The 23268-nt window shown below is 42.4% G+C and overlaps 1 long non-coding RNA gene across 1 annotated transcript in view; it reads left to right on the top strand.

Moving 5' to 3' along the window:
* Positions 1-21726, top strand: part of LOC142019165 (uncharacterized) — a 32503-nt gene extending 10777 nt beyond the window's left edge. Inside the window, exons 2-4 of the long non-coding RNA XR_012647002.1 lie at positions 11573-11623; positions 13222-13362; positions 19941-21726. This is a non-coding gene — a long non-coding RNA (uncharacterized LOC142019165). The remainder of the gene's footprint in view (positions 1-11572; positions 11624-13221; positions 13363-19940) is intronic.
* Positions 21727-23268: the final 1542 nt, after the last annotated feature.

Genomic DNA, 23268 nt, shown 5'->3' with positions numbered 1-23268 from the left:
TGTTACAAATGTATTTGACATTAAAATTTTATTGAACATTTGCCAGAGGAACAAAAATAACGGTTTAAAACCTGTTTGATAGAAGGTTCACTTGTAGCTAAAATGGCTTTTTCCAGTTTTACTAGATTCCGCAGATGCAGGATACTACTCCTTAGTCTCCTTATGTGGAGCATCCACAAAGACACTCCTCAAAGGAGAAGAGAAGGTTGCTCATCTTGCAGTATCTGAGGTTCTTCGATATGGGTGTCCCTGTGAGCATTCCACCATCCATCTGTCATCACCTCTACTTCAGATTTATAATACTTTACCATGGTAGAGAAGGAACTGAGGGCTGGTGGGCACTGTGCAACACTTAATGGCCACTAAAAGCACAAGCTGTGTACCACATATGTGTCTTTGTGGGGGGGGGGGAACTGCGGCTGAAAAATCTCTGATTATAAGGGCAGAGCGCTAAAACAACTTATGTGGAGCACCCACAAGGACACGCATCTTGAAAAAGCTCAGTTACTGCACAGGTGAGTAACCCTCTCATTTTGTATAGCTACAAGGGGGACTTGGGTTATTGAGTACCTATATGGTTATGGAGGTTATCTTTCTGCTAATTGAGGGCTTGAGTTAAAGTCCTTCATAGATAGGCAACACATGATTATGCAACATTTGTGTAAACATGGCCTGTTGCTTGTTTCTGTGGCATGGAATAGAAGCTGATATTTACAGTGTTACAACGGAGTAGTCAGTCATCCAAACCCTCTGATTTGCTCATGAGTTGGACATGCATGGAAAACAGGTGTACACTTCCTCTTCTAGGCACAGCTATGTACTAAAATAAGCAGTCATAGGTAAAAACAGGACAAAGCTCATGCATTATATGCCTTTTTACTACGTGTTATGGGGTGTACAGGCATTTGCTGTCACCTGCTTCAGGCTTCACTGCCTTGGCATATCCTGCCTTCGGAAGGAACCCTACTGGAAGGGCGAAGTACTGTAATGAGTACAGAGCTCCAGTGGTTGCCCAGCAAGGCCTCCCATGATAAACTGTAGGCAAAACAAGCAAGAGTTGATCCTCTGGGATCTAGAAGGGCAAGGAAAGGTGGAGGCTGATATAAGAGGTGAGCGCTTTATATCAAATGCCAGTACTGAGTGACACTATGATAGGCAAGAATATTCCTATCTTTACCTAAGTAATCTTGCCCAGTGAGGGACATACCTTTGAAAATATCAGCTAGGAATATCTAGGAAGGGCCAGTGTTTATACTGTAATGTTTAAAGCCCTGCTGGCTACTTTATGTTGAGATTTAATTTATTTTCTGTTAGCTGTAGAATAGGGCTGGAGTAAGAGATGACCTGGGTGGAGGTACTAGCAAACCAGTGTGGAGCTGGGAGTGCTGGAGTGGAAGAGTCTCTACAACCTGCTAGAAAGGTGTGCCCTGGAGAGTTAGTGTAGTCATGACTGCTTTTGTTTAAGCCAGAATACATATGCCATAAAAATGTTTCTAACAGGAAGCTGGTTAAATGTGCATGTCATGGAACACGAACAAAGGCCAGGCCCTCTGAAATAAATTTTTTACTATTTACCTTTAGAAAACCACACGTCCGCATAGGCAGCTTATCAGCCAGCAAGATGACAAGAATATGCTGTTTACTTGGAAAATATGAATCAAGTGTGGCTTTAGATTACTTGCTTATGCTGTACATAAACCACTGTGAATAACACAGATTACTATAAGGCGCCATTTAAATTAATGAGTTCAGTGTTCTAAGTACTCTGCAGCTACTATGCATGAATAGTTACCTTCATGAGTGATAATGCAGGTGAAGAGAGACATTGCTTACGTACCATTTTACATTATTAGAGATAACAGCACTTGTTCAGGTGGACTGATTATTTGAGTTTTCACAAGGATTTCACAGATCTAGAATAACAAAGGCTATATGCTTCTCTCCACTGGATATCTCAAATGAATACAGATAATTTGGATTTGGAGGCCAGATAAGAGGGCTGGCAGTTTCTTCTAATGTGTAGTAATTTGGCACCAGCTTTGTTGCATTATTTCCTTGTTTGCAGAGACTTATGATGAGGGTGGGAGTGGTTGGGGGAGGGGGCACCTGTTCTGCACAGCATGCTTTCCTTGCAAAGCAGCAAACGTCACGCTGCAAATTACTGTGTGCATTAATGCTGATAGTTTCAGCATTAACTCCTGTCAGGACTTTCAAACATCTACTGACAGGCGAGATGCATATAGGACAGGATGCTGGGGGGATCTAATAGCAGCACAGTACAGTACAGAAACGTGCCTAAGGCTTGTTTTGTGTGAGTGGGAGGGGGTGTGATTTGTGAATTGTGCAGGAGCACTATGATTATAACAAATGATCCAAGCTCTGCAGGGTTTGGGCCCAGTTTTCCATAGATATTTATCCTTCATGAGATCTGGGGAAAAGGAGAAGGCTGCTGTGGACAGCTCATGCCTTTTTTGTATATTGGTGAGATGACAGGGTCCCTCCCCATCCCGTGTAGTCCTGGGGCAATCACTCCAGAATGTGGCCTCTTTCAATAGTGTGCAAACCTAAGGTAAAGATAAGGAGCACAATTGTATTGACTTCAGTAGTGTCAGTTGAACTTCTGCTAACAATAAGAGGCTGTGGCTATCATAGGAATCTTGAGTAGGTATAGAGAAATTATTTTACCTCTCTCTGTGTTTGTTATTGGTGTGACTGCTGCTGGAATACCTTGTGAACAATACAAGAGAAATTATGATGAATTTGAGAGGTTTCAGAAAAGAACCAGGAATACGATTAAACGATTAATAGCAATATTTTTAAGTGCCTTGTCTTGATCTCCTTGTTGTGATGCTGTATCCAAACTGACAGCATGATGTAATCATGCATATGTTTTATATGGCTCTTGTATATTGTAGACCAAGTTGACAGATCCAGGTAATGTCATACATGTTTCATAGACATACCCAAATAACATCTTGCTGCTGTCTTGTAAGTTTACACAATCCGCCATGTTACAAACTAGCAGGTCAAGTTCAGCTGTCAGGCATAATATTTTAAATCTGGAGTAAAACCATTGAAATGAGATCCTGTATAAATTCAAGTTGTTGAATATGTAACTCTCCCTTTTTAGTCTTAAAAAGGTTAATCTAACCTACAAAATCCTCTTAACAAGCAAGGATTTTTAAAGATTCCGATAATAAATAGGCACTAATCTCCACTCCCTCCACCTTCCCCTCTTACATCCAGCCTGTATTAATTATTTGCAAAATTTCAAGGTAGGGTACCTTAACTGATTTTTCTCTAAAAAATAAACCCCTAAATAGCAGTGTTATGTACAAGTAATATTTGTTCTGAAATGGAGTTTGAGATAATTGATTGGTCCATTTAAGTGTTCAGTATCCCTGTATCCGTGCTGCACAGCAAGAATGAAATCATGAAATATGTTTGTGTCAGGGCCAGGACATCAGCGTGTGAGGATTGTGCAAGAGGCACAGGAAAAGCCTGCACAAAATTCTGCTTGCCTTTGTAGCTGTTTACAGACATTCTTTTCATGCTACGTTCCCCTGTAGAGCGTCAGATCCTCAGCTGTATTTGGAACTGAAAGTAGGCACTGTAGAATTCTTTATGCCTTCAACAGTTTGAGGCCATGGGACTGCTGTTCCATTGACCACTGTAAATTCAGAGCAGCCTGAAAGCTGGTATGTGTTGCCTCCCAGAGGCTGTTCCAAGAGTCAGGAATATCTGTGACTTCACGGTGCACTGGAAATGCTTATATTGCTGAGCTGGTGTAACGTCTGCTCTAGCTGTGTGCCACAGACTGACTGCACTGACTTTACGGTTGCTTTGAGCCCCTTGAACAGTGCAAAGCAGAACACTCCACAGGGAGGCAGAGTTATTCTGAGCTTACTCTGAGATGACTGACTGAAATCAGAGCTAGTTCACCACCTCTGCTGTGCTTGATACTGCTCATCTGTGGCTCTTACAGAAGCAACTGCATTAAAGGATGAGTAGGAGTGTTTGGGGAGGATCCCTCAGGGGACAGGCGACAAAGTCATATGCCTTTATTATCACATTCTGAATACATAATGCAGGGGTGGACAAACATTTTGGCCTGTTTCCACACCTTGGCAGGGAAATTATATGGTGGTCCATGAATGTAGGGCTGTGGTGTGGGTGTGGATGTGGAGTGGAAGAGGGGATTTAGGGCAGGGGATTGGGGTATGGGAGGGATTTGATGTGGAAGCTGCAGCCAGGTCCCACTAGAGTGGCTCCCGGGCAGTGGGGCAACAGGGGTAAGGCAGGCTGTGTCCCCACTACCTTGGCTCCGCGCTGTTCCCGGAAGCAGTTGACATGTCCAGAAGTAACTCCTGGGGAGGGGGTGAGTAAGTGGCTCCACACAATGTCCTCACCTGCAGGCACTCCTCCCGCAGCATCCATTGGCTATGGTTCCTTGGTTCTGGCCAATGGGAGCTATGGAGATAACACCTTGTTATGGCAATGGGCAGAGCCCTCTACCTCCCCCACTGCCCGTTCCAGGGAATGCAGGGATGTGTCGGCCTCTTCCAGGAGTGGCACAGGGCCACAGCTAGCATGGAGCCTCCTTTACCCTGGCTGCACTACTATTGGTAAAAGCCCTGGTGCAGCCTGTGGGCCGTAGTTTATCCATCCCTGATGTAAGGACTCTTGCACTGAGCTGGAACATGAAAGGGATTTTTAAAGAGCTACAAAAGCAAGAAATATTTATATTAGCTTTTCCTGCTCCTCCGCTGTGATCTCTGCACGTTGGTACCCTGGACCTGAAAATGCAGAGCGATCTTGGTTCTTTCACTTTTATTCTATGGCAACAGTGCACAAAGCAGATTGTATACACCCCTTATACAATTACAGTCAACCCTCTTCCCACCCCCAGTTAATTTTTAAAGCAAGTGCATAAGAACATAAGAATGTCTGTTACTGGGTCAGACCAAAGGTCCATCTAGCCCAGCTTCCCGACTGCTGACCGTGGCCAGTGCATGGTGCCCCAGAGGAGGTGGACCGAAGACCGTGATCAAGCAGCTTGTCTCCTGCCATCCACCTCCAGTCTCTGACAAACAGAGGCCAGGGACCCCATTCCAACCCCCTGGCTAATAGCCTTTTATGGACCTAACCTCCATGAATTTATCTAGCTCTTCTTTGAACTCTCTTATTTTTTCCAATGTGCATTACTTTTCACTTATCCTGATTAAATTTTATTTGCCATTTTGTTGCCCAATCACTGAGTTTGGTGAGATCTTTCTGAAGTTCTTCACACTCTGCTTTTGTCTTGACTATTTTGAACAGTTCAGTATTGTCCGCAAACTTTACCACCTCACTACTTATCCCTTTTTCTAGATCATTTATGAGTAAGTTGAATAGGATTGGTCCTAGAACTGACTCTTGGGAAAACCACTTGTTACCCTTCTCCATTCAGAAAATTTACCATTTATTCCTACCCTTTCTTTTCTGTATTTTAACTATTTCTCAATCCATGAAAGGATCTTCCCTCTTATCCCATGACAACATAATTTACACAAGAGCCTTTGGTGATGGACTTTATCAAAGGCTTTCTGGAAATCTAAGTATACTATATCTACTGGATCCCCCTTGTTTGCATGTTTGTTAACCCCTTCAAAGAGTTCTAATAGATTAGTAAGACATGATTTCCCTTTACAGAAACCATGTTGATTTTTGCCCAACAAATTATGTTCTTCTACATGTCTGACAAATTTATTCTTTACCATTGTTTTGACTAATTTGCCCAGTACCGACATTAGACTTACTGGTCTGTAATTGCCCGGGTCACCTCTAGAGCCCTTATTAAATATTGGCATTATGTTGGCTGTCTTCTAGTCCTTGGGTACAGAAGCTGATTTAAAGGATAGGTTACAAATCACAGTTAATAACTTTTGCAATTTCACATCTTGAGTTTTTTCAGAACCCTTGGGTTAATGCCATCTGGTCCCAGTGATTTCTTACTGTTAAGGTTTAATAGTTTGTTCCAAAACTTCTCTAATGACACTTTACTCTGGGACAGTTCCTCAGAGTTATCACCCACAAAGGATGGTGCAGGTTTGGGAATCTCCCTAACATCTTCAGCCATGAAGACTGTAGCAAAGAAATTATTTAATCTCTTCGCAACAATTTATCATCCTTAATTGCTCCTTTTGTATCTCGATCGCCTCGGGGCCCCACTGGTTGTTCAGCAGGCTTCCTGCTTCTAATGTACTTAAAAACATTTTGCTATTACGTTTTGAGTTTTTGAGCAGCTGTTCCTCAAAACCTTTTTTGGCTTTTCTTATGACATTTTTACACTTTATTGGCAGCATTTATGTTCCTTCTTATTTAGCTTTCTAGGATTGGACTTCTACTTTTTAAAAGATGCCTTTTTATCTCTCATTGCTTCTTTTACATGGTTGTTAAGCCATGGTGGCTCTTTTTTAGGTCTCTTACTACGTTTTCTTAGTTTGGGGTATACATTTAAGTTGGGCCTCTATTATGGTGTCCTTGAAAATCGTCCAGGCAGCTTTCAGGGGTTTTACTATAGTCACTGTACCTTTTAATTTCTTTTTAGCTAACCTCCTCATTTTTGTGTAATTCCCGTTTTTAAAATTAAGTGCCAGACTGTTGGACTGCTGAGGTGCTCTTCCCAACACAGGAATGTTAAATGTTATTTATTATATTATGATCACTATTCCCAAGCAGTCCTGTAATAGTTACCTCCTGGACCAGATGCTGTGTTCCACTCAGTACTAAATCAGGAATTGCCTCTCCCCTGGTGGGTTCTTGTACTAGCTGCTCCGAGAAGCAGTCATTTAAGGCATCGAGAAACTTTATTTCTGCATCTCATCCTGAGGTGACATGTACCCAGTCAATATGGGGATAATTGAAGTCCCCTATTATTACTGAGTTTTTTATTTTGGTAGTCTCTAATCTCCCTGAACATTTCAAGGGCACTATCACTGTCCTGTTCAAGTGGTCGATGATATATCCCTACTGCTGTATTCTTATTAGAGAATGGAACTACTATCCATATTGATTCTATGGAACAGTTTGATTCATTTAAGATTTTTACTTCATTTGATTCTACATTATCGTTCACAAACAGTGCCACTTCATCACCCACACAACCTATTCTGTCCTTCTGATATATTTTGTATCCCGGTAAGATTGTGTCCCACTGATTGTTCTCATTCCACTGGGTTTCTGTGATGCCTATTATGTCAGTCTCCTCCTTTAATACGAGGTACATTACTCATACCCCTGGTATTGCTAATGTTGGTTGTTGTTTTCTGTTTGTTTTGTTTTTGTGAATTAGATTTTGGCACCTCGCATGACATTTGTAAAGAAATTGTCAATAAAGGTACCTTACGGCACATTTTTGTTTGTTTGTTTGCAGCTTGGTACTTTAGAAAGAAATATTAGTTAGTACATCTCTAGAAAAAAAATGGTGAGTAAATGGGTTAAGAATGATGAGGCTGAATATTTTACCTGAATTATTGTATAGATTCCAGAGGCCAAATATTTTAAAACCAATGAATGAAAAGTTACTTCAGGCTGGATTCCATTACGTATATTGATTGAACAGCAACTTCATGTTAGATCAATCCCATTAATTTCCATGGGACAGTTGCTAAAGAAAGCACTATTTTTTGTGAGTTATCATCACTGATGGAGGAAGAGACCTGTAAGGACGCCACACGGGTGACTTTTGGTAACTGCAGCATCCTATTAGCCTTTTTGGGAACTGTATCACATTGTTGACTTGAATTCAATTTGTGATACTCAATAACCTTCAGATCCTTTTCTGCACTACTACTACCAATTTTTCTTCAAATATTTGTTCACATTCAATTCAGTTCATTTCAATCAGGTGTGCACAGTTATTGGAAACTCTTTCCCTTCACAGTCCCTGTTGGATCATCTGGAGAACCCCCAGGAGTGGTGCCTTCATGGGACTCAATTTAGGACCCTGACCTGATCCCCTTCAGGTCCTTCTTATCTGTGGCAGCCTCTGAAACTGCATTTTGTTTGCCTTGCAAGTGCTCTCTTAGCTTAGTTATTCAGTTCTTTTGTTTTAGTAAAACAACAAGAATTCCTATGGCACCTTATAGACTAACAGATACTTTGGAGCATAAGCTTTTGTGGGCAAGACCCACTTCATCAGATGCAAGAGTGCATGAGTTTTAGTAGCTAGCCATTTGTGTAGTTTAGCATAGTTGTTATAGGGATGGTCCTGCTCAACATCCTCTATCCTCTCACCCCGTCTTGGGGTCTGTGCTGTGCTTTAGTGTTGCAGTGTATGCTACCAGCCCATGCCAAAAAGTGACCCCGCCACCACTCTTGCCAGAGGTGTCTGTGGGAGGTGTATCAGTCTGCTGCAAGATCTGCAAGGCTGTCAGGCTCACAGCTAAAAAGGAATGTGATTTTTTTGTTTAAAACACTCCATCTAGCCACATCTAACCAGCGAGTCTTGGGGCCTAGAATGTCAGTGCACAGTGCCCCGGCATTGGCGTTACTCAGTGCTGAGGAAGGACTCTCATGTGAGAGACCCTTGGCACCAGCGATTCCTGGCATCACAGCAAGGAGCATCGTCCTCAGACCACTCTACTCACAGGCACCATAAAAAGGCAGACAGGGGCTGCTCTCCTCAAAGAGATCTGCGAGACTGCTCAGGGATGCTTCGCTGCTCCTGGGGGGAACTTAGCTCCCAGGCAGCAAGAGCTCATGTTATCTGATCCAACACCCCAGAAGGCATTGTAAAGTCTGGCTCACAGGGACTCTCCAGCGGGACACTGTCCAGTGGAGGTTTTGGAGCCACCTCTACCCTGGGCACTTTTAAGGTTGCAGTAGATCTCGTTGAGATGACTGCAGGCTCAGCCCTGATCATTAGAGATAAACCACTGGCACCACCTAGACCAGCACCCTCCAGAGGCAAGCCTGCCATAATGCCAGACTAGCACTGTACCTCCACTGTTCCAGGTCTGCGCTGCACAGTCAAGCACTCAAGTGCAAGGAACACAACTGTGTATACACTTTATGATACAGTCTTTCACTCTGTGATCAGATACTATTTTCTCCTCCCTTGCCTCACGGAGTGCACAGTGTTGACCTGTTCTGAGACAGCCACAGTGAAGCAGGCTGTTTGTCTATAGGACCCTCCCTCAGTTGCTTCAGGCATTGGAAGGCTTGTAGTAAATGAGACAGGACTTTACCATCAGACTGTCCTTTTCCTTTCTGTAAAGAGAGATGAAAGCTCCCACAGAAAATTGTGTTCTAGCCCTACTTCTATCATAGAGTCCCTACGTGATACTGGGTACGTATGTTTAAACTGCTTCCCATAGCTGAACATTAACTGCATGTGCTTCATTTTCTGGGTGCCCAAGTTTATTCTGTGCAGTCCGATTTAAAGAAGTTCTGAACATTCACAACTGCAAATGAAATCAGTGGGAGCTGTGCTGTGAAAATATAAAGTGCTATATAGTACTAAGTACTCAGAGGGTAATTAATCACTGGAATAATTCACCAAAGCCTGTGGATTCTCCATCACTGAACACTTCTAAATTGAGAGTGGATTTTTTTTTCTAAAATACAATTTAGTTAAACAGTTATGTTTGGAAAAGCTCTACAATGTGTGTTATACCGGAGATAAGGCTAGGTCAAGGGTGGTGACCTGCCTGCCTGCTAAATTTCATCTGGCTCATAGCAAGTCTATGTGCCACATGCCAGAAGCCCTTACCCTTGGACCCTCTGTATGCCTGGGGTCACAAGCACCAGCTAGTCCCACTGCAGACAGAAGCTACAGTGCCAGGCTGTTCAGTTGTTACTGCAGCCCCTCAGCACAGAGGTCACGAGAGAAGTTTTGCTCAGAGTCTGCATGCACCTGCCTGTTTACACAGGTGCCACCCCAGCCACTCCCACTGGCCAGGAATCACAGCCAATGACAGCTGTTGGGGGTACCTGTGGGTACAGGCAATGTGCTTAGCTCAGAATCTCCTGACCATATCATGGCCATTTCTGGGAGCAGCGTGGGGCCACAGGGAGTGTGGGGAGGCTAACCCCTGCCGTGTCCTGACTGTCCTTCTAGCATGAGGTAAATGGCACCTGGTCCAGATCCTTCAACCCTGATACCCTCCCACATCCCAGCCCAGGCCCTGCCAAAGAGTTTGTGCCAAGGTAGCATGCTGACAGAGGGGCCCAGCAGATGGTTGGGGGCCAAGGTGGCACACTGACAGTGGGGCCCAGCTGGTGGGAGTGCGGGGCCCTGAAGGCATGAGGCCCAAGGCACCCAGCTTGCCCTAAGGCCAGACTTTCCTCAGTCCTGGCCCCAAGCCCCCTTCCATACTCCAGGAACTGCTTACCTTGGGGGGGCTTCTGGTCAGTGACACAATGAGGGCAGAGTAGGAGGTGGGGGGCAGGGTTCCCCTGTGCCCCAGCCCAGTGTCACTCCCAGACCAGACGATATGGTCAGGAGGCTCTGGGCTGTACAGTCTGCCTACGCTTGCAGTTGCTACCACAGCAGCCTTCTTTGGCCATAATTCCCAGCCAGTGGGAGCTGGGGGTGGGTACAGGCGCTCTCTGAGCCAAGCTTCCCTGATTGCCCCACCCCTTAAGGGCCACAGGGATAGTTGAGCAGTCTGGCACCATAACTTTTCCCTTCAACAGGTCTAGCCTGTGCTTGGGACTCCAGCCCCACGAAGTGTACCAAAGGTAGGAGATTCTGGCACACATCACAGAGACTTGTCGTGGGCTGGATCTGGCCTGTGGGCTGGAAGTTCAAACTTGCCTGATTTATGGCAAAACATAACTTTTATGTAGCAGCTTTGCTTTTTACATATGTTATATTCTAGCATGATCGCCAGTATTTATCAACCTAGCTGCTCCAGATTAGCTTTGATTAGCACCATAAGGAGCTCATACATCTGCCAGCATGGTTCATTGCTTTAATATTCTCAGACCATTTTTTCTTGATCTATATATTCCCTGTCTCTTGTGCTAGCACAGGCTTTGCTTTCCAGTGCTGTTCCTCCTTGTTTCTTAGTTCATATGCTATTAACTCCCTATCTTTTGTTTCTGGTTTCTCTATTTCTCCTCTAATATTTTAGCTGCAGTGGTGCCAAAAGTAGTTGCTTAACATCTGTGATATAAGTAAGGGTTTGTACTGACTGTTTTCTCCTCCTTTCTACACTATAATTCTTCTCTATGGCTATTATCAGCATATTTTAGTGGTTTATATTTGCTTTTGATTTTACCCAATTTTAAAATCTTCCATTACAGAGGTAACAAGAAGATGCAGTTATTAGGTTTTATGTCTTTTTAATCAAAGTTACACATTTATAAGAGTGTTGGCAATCTTTCTTTTGCAGATATGTGCTGTTTCTTTGCAGATGCCTTCTTTTTCATGGTTGCTATGTCTGAGAGTGATTAGCAATTCATGAATTATATACTGTGTAGTGATGATAGATTAATTTCATACTAGAGGCACTGATGATATATTTACTGATGAGCTGTAATTTTGCTCAGCGACAGTAATGAACAGTCATCTTTCTCATTTCAGGAAGAGTCAAGAAGTCCTTGTGTTCCATGAGAAGCCATCAAAATTTGTCAGGTATTTGGAAGGAGGGGACTTCTAATATTCTAGCTATGTTCTACAACCCTTTTTTTGTTTTAGTTAGGAACAAGACCTCAGACATTGTGGGTCACTTCCCCACCCTCAATGTATGTGGTGTATGTTTCAAAAACTGTTTCAGAATGCTTCTTAAGCCTTCCCGGATAGTGTCCCTTTGTTCAGGAATCAGTGTGTAATAAAGTGTTATGGAATACCAACAGATAAAATACTTTATAAATATAAAATGTTAATACTGTTTTCACTATTTCTCAGACAATTGACAATTCATAATTTTGGAGTTTGATTAAAAGACAACTTAACATTTTTCCCATATTGAACTATGAGATGTCCTATTCTTAAATAAAATGTAGAGATGCAACACGCCTTATGTGTGTTATGTAACAATACCACGGTAATTGTCAACACATTGCTGTAAAAATTTTTTCTGATTGAGTTATGGGGCCAAATTTTCTTCAGGTGTAAATGGAAACACCTTCAGTTACTTCATTTATATTCTGCTTCTTTGTGTCACTGGAGCACTTGTCCCATCACATAGACAGATTAGTTTCCCCAAACAATACATATAATTTAGCTAACACCTTGTATTTAATAGAGCTAGGAATCAGTTTGCAAGTATTTTCATGAATAAAAGGTTTGAGTTTGGTTTATCTTAGTCTTGGGGACACAGAATTATGTGAATACATGAAACACAAAGTACGTGTGAATCTTAAAAAGTTCATTATGCGTGACTATGCAAACAGCTACAAGGTGTTAGCATATCCCAAAATCATTTGTGAAATTTAAAACTATTTTTAGCACAAACTGATGTGCATCCAAAAATTCATGTTGGAATTCCATTATTTGGTGTTACTCATTCTCTACCTTCAGAAGTTTGTCACCTGATCAAAAAGTAGTTATAATACCATGTAACTTAAGTAACAAATCACACACTAGCTGTGTCCACACTACAGCACAGTTTCAAAAGGCAAACCTTTGAAAGCTACCATCCGAAAGCTCGCCTTTCGAAAGAAAGCAGCTACACACAAAAAGCGGATAGAACCATTGATTTGCCCTTTCAAAGGAGCCCTCTGTCCTTTTGAAAGTGAGCAGCTACGCAGCCCTGGTCTCTCTTTTTTTGAAAGAACAAAGGGGGAAATGCCATGGACAGGGTTGCATGGCTGACAAGCCCTTCCGGGAACCGCAGCCAGCCGCTCACTTAAAGGGCCCCTCCCCAACACCCTCTCTGTAAACACATGCACAGAGCAGAGTGCAGCTGAGCCACTGCAGAGACCTGCATGGATCCCCACCAGCTCCCCAATGGGGAACTCCTTGATGCTGTCACCAGCCTGCTGTCCACACTGCTCATGGCTGTCCTGCAGTGGCTGTGGATTGCCAGTCACCTACCTGCGTTCCTGCAGGCCCCTCCCATGTTGCAAGGTGCGTGCCCCCTCCACCAGGTCAGACAGCGCCTGTGGAACTATTCCACCAGTGCTGAGTGGTGAGACTGGGACAACAACCACTGGCTTCAGAATTTCTGACTGAGGAGGGGCCTATTCCTGGACTTATGTCACTGGCTGGCCTCTGCTCTCTATTACCAGGACACCTGGATGGGGCCTGTGCTCTCCCTGGAGAAGAGGATTGTGATCGCTGTCTGGAAGCTGGCCACCCCAGACAGCAACCAGTTGGTTGGACACCGGTTTGGGGTGGTCAAGACCACCGTCAGGGTCCTCCCCATGGAAGTAAGCCAGCCTGGGTGTGCACCTGGTACAGGGATAGGGGAGGGGCCTCCACAGAGGAGGGTGGGGATCCCAGAGCACTCTGCCGCCTCCTGCTCCTGGTTGGTTGCATCAGGGACCTTGATGCCACCATCGTGGGATTTGCCAAGCTCAGGTTCCCAAACTGCTTTGGCGTGCTGGAAGGGACCCACATAGCGATCCAGTTCCTGCGACACAGCATGGGTGGCTTCATCAACTGGAAAGGGTACCACTCCGTGGTTCTCCAGGCCCTCATCGCTGCTAAAGGGTTGTTCTTGAACATCTTTGCGGACTGGTCAGGCCAGGCCCACGATGCCCGGATCTTCAGAAACTTGTGGCTTAGGTGCAGGATGGAGGCAGGGACCTACATCCCCCCCTCATGGGAGCGCCCAGTTGGGAACATAACCATGCTCTGTGCACAGTGGCTGATGCTGCGTACCCCCTACACCTGTGGCTCATCAAGCCCTGCACGGGCCACAGGGACCCCAGTGAGGACCTGTTCAACACCTGCCTCAGCCAGGCCCGCAACCCCATTGAGCAGGCGTTTGGGCACCTAAAGGGGTGCTTATGGTGCCTCTTGATGTGGCTGGAGGTCAGCCCCCAAAATGTGCCCATTGTTGTGGGAGCATGTTGTGCTCTCCACAATATTGTGGAGAGGAAGCAGGAGGTTTTCATACAGTGGTGAGTGGCTGAGGCCGCACCGCTCTTCAAGCACCTGGCCGCTGCCCTGTGTCACCAGGTGGACCAGGATGGGGTGCACATGAGGGAGGCCCTCCAGGCGGCCTGTGCCTGGTGGTGCCAGTGACCCTCCCCTAGGCACCCTCCACCCCCCCGCCTCCTGAACACCCACCCATCACCACTTTCCCACCATTCACAAGGAACACTGGGGTGGTGAAAAATATATCCTTTTCTGAAACAACAAACAAGTGACAACATAATTTTTCCAAAGTAACCAACTAGACTGGGGAGTTGGGAAGGGGTTTGAATGATATACAATATGGATGGGGGATGCAGTGGGGGGCGTCACTCCTCGGCCAGGGTGATGGGCCATGTGCTGCAGTGGCAGTGGGTACCCCTACTGCCCCGGATCCAGGGTCCCATGTGGGGTTGGGATGGGGATGGGGATGGGGCTGGGACCACAGGGAGGTAGCGGCATAGTGCGAGTGCAGCGATCTCGGCTTTGGTGAGGTGCATGGGGGGAGAAGAGGCAAGAGGGGCTGTCAGGTGTGGCTGCATGGCCACCAGTCACTGCCCAGGTTCCAGCTGGATGGCTAGGGAGATGTGGGGCGGGAGCAGGGCAGCAAGGGCAGGGGCTCTTGTGGGGATTTGTCAAGTAGGAAAGGCTAAATTCACAGCACAGGTTTGCAATAAATAATTTTACTAACTGTGGAAATCGTGTGCCCCCTCTGTTCCTGCTTATTCCAGCATTTCACTTTCTCCACTATGGAAAGTATCCATTAAATCTCTGCTACTGATGTTAATGTTAAATGATTACTGCATGCTCTGCTGAATGGTTGTTGTTTATGAGACCTTTACACTCCTTTCCGTTAATTTAACCAGCAAAGTCATTGAAAAGTAAACAATGTTGGCATATGTGCATTGTTGTAATATGTTTCTCAGGGCTTTACCACCATGTCTCTTCTCCACATTTGTAAACACATAAGGAGCTTTCAGTAAGAGGACATCTTTATTAGAACATGAAATGTAATATGAGCTTTTTAATAGTATGAGAGAGCTTCATATATTAATCATTCTATGCAGTTATTGCTTGAAAAATTAATGTCAGATGAATGCATTCCAATCAGCCAGAGATACCAAGTGCTTCTTTTTTGTCTGGATATACTCGTCCCTAATATCACAATAGATAATATTTTGGAAAGTGATCAAAAAGAAATCCCCACTTATCACATAATTGTTCTAAAACAATTATTGATCTGCACTTTTTTGTTTAAAGAAATTTGCATTTTGGCTTGTTTGCTTTTCACAGAAACTTTAGTATCCTCCAGAGATGGTGTACTCCTAGTCCCATTTGTTAAGACCTGCTTAATTAGGAAGCCATATGAATTTGAATGATGCAAATAACTGATTTTGGATTTTTCTCGGTTTGGTGGCCAAACCGGGGAGAAATTGTTTTGAGTCAACCTGCATCTGTTTTTTGTTTTTTTTTTTTAATTTTCAGCGAATAAAAAAAACATTTAATTTTCTGGTCATATTTAATGCGTTGCATGATTTGGAACAAAATGTTCAGTTTTGGTTTTCCATTTCAATTTAAAAACCAAAATCCAAAATCAAAATATCTCTCTGTTTCTAAATGGAATATTTTTAAAGTGCCAGAATGAAACATTTTGGTCAGTTATTTGACCAAAACAATTTTGCATATTTGTCAGAAGTTTATGCAATGTTTTTGGACAACCTAAATCTACATTTTGGCAAAAATGCATTTGGAATGCATAATAGCCTTATTAAACCTAGTACTTTGTGAAGTATGCTACGTATTATGTGCCAGTAAATGGGGTTCTATTTATCTCCGTATATACATATTATGGAGACAATAGTTGCAGTTCCTTAGTTAAGGGGAAGTTTGGTACCCGAGGCAGGGATTCGTCCTCTTTCTTATACATGAAGAGCATAGCATATTCTTCCCAAATACAGCACTTAGCCCCTAAGTCAAAAATGAATTTTCAGAGAATTTATAATTAAATCTGTTCAGTATTTTAGGAGTTTAAATTAATCTTCAAATGAGCCCTTTAAGAAATTTCACAGCCTTTCTCATCCTTTTTTTCCTTTTGATTCTGAATAGCAGAACAAAACAGGTGCTCCCCATTTCCCAAACAATGGAAACTCATTAATATCTCATGGGAAAACTATTTTTGAAGAATGTGCTTTAGGATTAACTGACATTTCCGTGTTATTCTTCATAACTGAGGGTTTCCCCTTCAGAAGAGGCTGACAAAAAACATGCTGCTCCAGAGACTTTCATGAAGAGCTGTTTTCTCCCTTTGTTCTTGTGGACGCTGAAAGAAAAGGTTGTTCTTAGATGGCCCTTTTGAGAAGAATATATCTTGCAATAAATCAGCTGACCGTGATTGGCTAGCAGAAGTGAGATTCTGTTTTTCTTCTGCTGAGAAGGTGATAATTGGCCAGCAGGGAAAGATTTAATGGCTGCTGGGGGAGTGGATCTGAGAGACAGAGTATTTGGAGCCCTGAGAAGATCATCACATTTGAAGGCAGGTGGAAAGTCATAATGAGGCCCTTACCTGCTGAAGTGTCTGGAAGCTTCCAGCATGATTTTGTTCATGCTTTAATTAACATTCTGTACCAGGTGACTAGTTTTTCTGGTCACTTTTGATGTCACTACAGAGGCCTTTACAAATCAAAACATGAGAGATTATGCTAGAGATTGTAAAAACAAGGTTAGGAAGACACTATGTCCTTTTGGAACTGGAAAATAGTCCACCAGCTTGCAGCTAAATCAGGGCACAAAATGGGATATATTTGAGGCATTGAGTCCTAGCTTTTTCTGTACTCAGGTCAAATACATCACACCTAAGGCTAGAGTATTTATAAAATCTAATTTAAAAATAGCTTGTGTGTCTGCCAAATGTGATTTGAAGGCACTGGAAAAGTAACACACACCGTTCCATGGCAGAATACATAAAACCATTGTCCAGCTCAGTCTGTGAACGAGCAACATGTTGAACACAAAATTAGTCTTGTCAAGTGAAATTAGTTAATTTACTATTTTCAGTAATTTCATGTTATACCACAATAGGGCTGACTCCAGTGGGTAGAGTTTCAAGCTGAGAGGGCAAGTTAGGTATGTCATTTGTTTCAGATCTAGAATCTCTAGAAACACATGAAGACCAGAGGAAATAACACATTCACAGCATCTTGTCTGTTTTATCAGTTTTATTAAAGTGACTAACCAAGTTGTGATTATCCAAGGATTATTATAAATCCTAAAAAATACAACGACAAGTTATTGTCATGCTCATGTTCTTTGAGGCAGTCTTATGATCTGATGGGTCCTCCACAGACTGATCATCAATAGATGGATGGTTCCTGCAGAGTTTTCTGAAACTCCAGGCATGGTCTTTTGTAATGTGATTCTGACTATACCTAATGCTCCATGCATGTGCCTGAAAGGGTCAACTTTCTTTTGTTCCTTATTTGTATTATGTCCCCACCCTCAAATATTGGGGTACACCATTTTTTCATAGGTTGCTTATTAGCATTGATGCACATCATGTGCCCTGCAGTTAGGGTATGTGTTTAAAAAATATGACTTCTGGGTCTGTTGTAATCAAAAATTAATCTTATGGTTAATTTTTCATAATGCCACCTTCTGGCATATCTTTTTTTTTCTATAATCCTGTGGCATTAGCTTATTCTTTGGTCACTTATTTATGTCAAACATTTCTTAAAACTAAGCCTAATATGGCTAAACTAAAATCTGACAGGAATCAGCCATTAGGCCTTATGTTTCAGCCCTACTTATTTAGTTGCTTATCCCTTCTGACTATCAATTAATCTTATACTTCTATAATCGTACAATTTAATTCTGTTCAATGTACAATGATTATATATAACATGACATGTTAGTTAATCATAACATCACACAATGAGTGAATGATAAGATTAATTGATTATACAAAGCAGAAGACATTTGGATGCCTTTTATGACATGGAGACAGAAATCCCCCTGCGAATCTCAAATGGAGCAGTAATAAAAGTACATTTTCTATTTGCTAATTATGCATTCTCTCTTAGAAAAGCTACTGTTTGTGATGAAGGCAGAAGACATAGATTAATGAAGTGAAGTTGCTTTTCATTTGAGGAGTTAATTTGTAATATTGAGGGCTGTTCTTAAGTTTGAAATGATACTTTAGAAACTCTGTACAGTAAATATATTTAAGCATATGAAAAAATGTTTTATACAAAAACAAAGACACAAAGCAACCTTTACACAGATGTCTCTCCCGTCAACATCCTTTTAAAACAACAACCACTTATAACATATTCAGTATTCAAAGGGTTGTGTGGAGTTGGGATACAACCTGAAAGACTGAAATACCAGTGATATAATAAATAAGTGGTAATACATTTCCACTTACATTAACCAGTGTGCACATAACACTGATCTATATTTGTAGTTTATTTAATCTACTTTAGTTCAGAGGATATGAATTCACTTACTAGGAGTTTCTGATATAAATGTAAGCCATTTTATGTCATTCTTTCAGGGTGAAATCTTAGCTCCATTGTAGTCAAGGGCAAAATGCCTATTGACTTCAATGGGACAGGATTCTACTATCAGAATGGAAGAATGTATGTGTCCACATGCCCTCTTCCTCTCTTTCCACCCCCTCCTCCGTAAATACTATTCATTTATTTAACCAGTATAGTGTAAGACATGACTTACTGTGAAAGGAAATGGGAAACAGGAGCAAAGGTAATGTTTCTTGGTCATACTTAGCTTGGCTAAACTGCTTGAAGATTTGTTTCTTCAAAAATACTATTGGCAGTGACTATTCCATAATTGGGCTCAGATTTTCAATGGGAATTTTACCTTGCAGAGAAATGAAGGAGCATATCTATGCTCTATGTTAAATCAGGTGAAATACTGACTGTGAAGCTTGTTTTTGTGGTCAGTCAGAACGAGACACAGATTATCAGTCCTGGGCATATTCATATTGTACAAAGTGCAATGGTACCTAGGGACTCATAATAAAAATATCTGGTATAAGTTGGTAACTCATCAGTAGCAAATGTCAGAGGAAAACAACCTGTCTGAATAGGTATGTCATGGGGTGACTATGAATCACCAGCGTATTGCTGCTGTAAAAAAAGGCAAGGGTGGTTCTAGGATGTATCAGTGAGGTATTTCCTTTGGAGATACAGCAGTACTAATGCCATTGTAGAAGGTACTGATAAGACTTGACCTGTAATACCAGTCCTCATGTTCCAGAAAGATGAACTCAAACTGGAACAGATGCAGAGCAGGAGTACTAAGATGATCAAGGGACCAGAGAGATTATCTATGAGAACAGTGACAGGGTTTGTCCCAGGGAGAGAACCATTAATACGCAGTTTTGCCAGTGTTGCCTCCCATTGTGGTGAGTGGGATGTGCATCTGCGTGTCACCACGTTGAGCAGATGCATTTCTCTTTGTCACAAGGGACAAGTAACGTGAGTACTATGTCAGGAAACCCCATCATTGCCTTGAGGCTTCCTGCTATGGCATGGGTTGTAGTTTCTTACTACTGCTGCTTATAAGAGGAGGCTGAAAGAGCTTGGCTCGGTTAACCTAAAAAACCAAAGGGTGAGCAGGGCTCAGATTGCTCTGGGTAAATGAGTGGGGAGGGAGCTGTGTAAACATAAGGGAGGGAGAAGAGCTGTTTAAGCGACAGAAAAAAGTTGGCACAAGAATTATTTGACAATTATGTGCAGCCATTCTGCTACTTCCTATGTTGTTGTAGTCTAATGACTAACTCTCCATCTGTGTACATACTTTAGCTTTTTCAAGGCTAGCCAATGAATTTTCTTCCCCTTTTTATTTCTAGAAACCTTATGGTCCAACATTTACACGTATGCGGATGGGAGCTCTGCAGAGGGCATCATGATTCTGTCCCACTACGTCTCAACACTTGTGTATTAAGCCAGCTGCCTGGATTCAATATTGTCCTTCCATGGAGTCCACATTCTGCTGTTTATAGTCCATTCGTACTTCATAGACTTATAAATCACATCAACTTGTGCAGATTTTGCTTTAATACATGTTTATTTTGTCACATATACAGCTTTCTTTGTGGACCATAATCTCATTCAGCAGTCTATCATCACTGTGACATGGCCTGCCAGACCCCTCTGCTGGTATTTCTTGAGAGTTTTCCTTCAGTTCTCCTTGCTGCAAACTTTGATAGGACTGCCAATGCTGGCTTCATATCAGAGTAATATTAATCCTATGTGGCCATGCCAGTCTTCCTGGCAACAGTTCTTTTGAGAAGCCATCCAGAGTATTAAAGGCTGTAAACTGGTATTTTACCAAACAGACAAGCAGTGTAGCATCTCTTAAAAATGCAAATATGCTTTAGAATTTAGGGCCAAAATCAATGGGAAATTTGCTGTCAGTGAGGAATGGAAGTGTAGCTAAGACATGTTCGTGAATTCTCAAACTATTGTAAAGATAAATAGTTTTGGAAATCCAGATTTACTCTGTCTCTTTCCATTTGCTGCAATGGTGTATTCTTGTTAAACCTTCAATCCAAAGAAATATCAGGTAGCTCACCAAACACAATTTTGCTTTTGGAGTTAAAAAAGAAAGAGGAAAATGGGACATCTCAAGCAAACATGGCGACGAAGCTTGCTGGACAAAGTAAAAGCAGCTGACTTCATGTGGGATCAAATCAGGAGTATTGCCAAGGATCACAAGAGATGGAGAATACTGTGGAGGCCCTGTGCTCCACTAGGAGCCTAAGGATTAAAAAAAAACAAAACAAAATGGATTTTGTAATAGGTTGCATTTTTGCTCATCATGTGCCTTGAAGGGAATATGGAAAGAGTTCTTCAAAAAGAATGTGTGGACTTGTCAGATGCAGCTTCCATATTAGAGTAATTTTAAACTACTAGTATCAGGACCCCTGTTACTTAATAGCAAAATGGGGCGAACTTCCACTTTCACTTCTGTGGCATATTCCATGGCAATATTAATTTAATGCCACATTTGAATTCAGATCACAGAGTCACAAAGAGAAGCCTGCAGCAACACGTCAGAGTGGGTTACAAAAGTGGCAAGCCCAAAAGTAGGATTCTGATTGAATGATGAAGAATTCAACCTCTGATCTCAGCCCATGAATTATACTAACTCTTTGACATAATTTTACTAAAACTCAAGATTTCTGATGCTCCAAAATGTTGAAGTAGTGTTTTCCTCATTACTACTCCAACTTTACCATTATGCTGTTAATTAAATAGTGAAATGCAATCATACCCGTTCTTCCAGACACCTGCTTTGCTAAGGCTGAAGGAAAAGTTAGTATCAGGAGAGTGGTATCTGTAGTGGTAGTTTTAAGTCTAATTCAAGCTCTAGCTCTGCAAGGAGGACTGGAATTGGGTAAAATGAGATTCTGTGTAATAAAAACAAAATGAGAGGAATACCATGTGACAACTTTGTGGTTACCATGGGGGACACATTGCTTAGCTTGTAAAGGCAACATAAAGGGCATTCTTGTATTCCCCCAACTCAAAGACAGGTATGTGCAGAGCCAGTCCCCTAATGTAAATTAGAGGAAACCCCAGAGTCTCTCTGACTTATACCTGCGCTAGCAGCTCCAAGTAGCTAAAACTACATCTGGGAGGAGGGCAATATAGGGGTTCGCCTGGCTGTGCCCTTGTTCCCTATAAAAGCACTAGGGGAGGTGAATTAGTCCACAGTGCTATCATGCCATCAGATTTTCCTCTCATATATTTATATTATACTGTTACTTAAAATAATTCTTAGCACCTTTCTTCCCAGAGCCCAAAGTGCTTCAGAAAGATCACTAAATTCCCCGTTTTACGGGCAAACAAACTGAGCAGAGGTAGGTTAAGCATACAATAAGGCCAGTTTTTCAAAAAGCCCAGCTCCTTGAGTACTGAGCAAATATGAAACCTTTGCCTTTATTCACATTCCCAAAGGAGAGCAGAGCTCATCTGAGGTTGTCTGTTGTGGGTGCTGAGCACATGAAAATCCATAATGAAGAAAAGAGACAAGAATGGCTCGAATCAACATCCCTTAGCTGCTGCTACTCTGTTTGCAGCACTTCTCAAGCTAATGGGAGATGCATCTGTGCAGTAGCCACTGAAATGAGGCTTAGCTAATTGCAATCATGGTAACAGATTGTTTCACATTATAAATAAGTTTTGTATCATTTCATTGTCTGCACATCTTGGCTCAGAGCTTGTAATGTCATATCCATGGGCTTTTGCTTGGATAGAAATGGTACAATGGTTTTCAGCTGTGTTAGCTGAGGGAACATGCTGTATATCTTTGTGTATGACCCCCTGCTTTTATTGCTTCCTTCTTCAGTTTCACTGAAAGATTCATAATAAAGGAGCAGGTAATGAATGAGGGCAACATCTACTACTATGTGGTAAATGGGTGGGCTACTAATCAAGGACTATTAATGCACAAAGATATATGGGCTATTAAGTAGATATTATTGTAGTTGGTCAGAAGTCACCAGTGTAGAGTCCTGACGAGTTTCTTGCTCCGTCAGTGATGGTAACCTTTCAGCTGTGTGTGTATGCTCCAGCTGTGTATCATATTCTCTGCGCAGATAGCTATCATGGTAGACTCCAAGACAGCACACCAAAACCACAGAGTCAAATGAGGTACAAAGGCTCCCAAGCCAGGTTTATTTTAAATAAAGCATTGTCTTATCTTACTTGTATCAGCTGCCTACAGTTAGGCTAACACATGTATGCTCTTTACAGTGGGCTCAGCTCCGTAATGAGAGGTCTCACTGTCCCCTAGGATAGACAAAGAGGTCAGGGTTATCCCAGCATTTATAGTTTGAGACAATCTGTGATACACACCTTATGTGTTGTCTTACTCATTAATGACATTTGTTACCTCCCCTGGTACTTTCCTTTAAAGCATTCCTATTCACCCACATGATGATGTGCTTTCACTCCTGATGTTTCAGACAAAGTATCAACTATTCATCACTTTTGTCAAACTGTTTTATTGTGTGTCAAGTAGAGGTGTCCTTGTACTGTCCTGGTAGAATGCATTTACATTTTCCATTTGTTTTAGCAGAGCAGCAGCATTAGTGCCGAGTTCATGTCCTGGACACTGACTTGCAGGAAAACATTTACTTTTGTTGGGGCCTGCCTGTTACTGATAGTATA

The sequence above is a fragment of the Carettochelys insculpta genome, chromosome 11 (genome assembly GCF_033958435.1).
Source record: "Carettochelys insculpta isolate YL-2023 chromosome 11, ASM3395843v1, whole genome shotgun sequence".
Classification (NCBI taxonomy): Eukaryota; Metazoa; Chordata; order Testudines; family Carettochelyidae; genus Carettochelys; species Carettochelys insculpta.
Note: the sequence above shows the minus strand (reverse complement) of the source record. Positions and strands in the feature narration are given on the sequence as shown.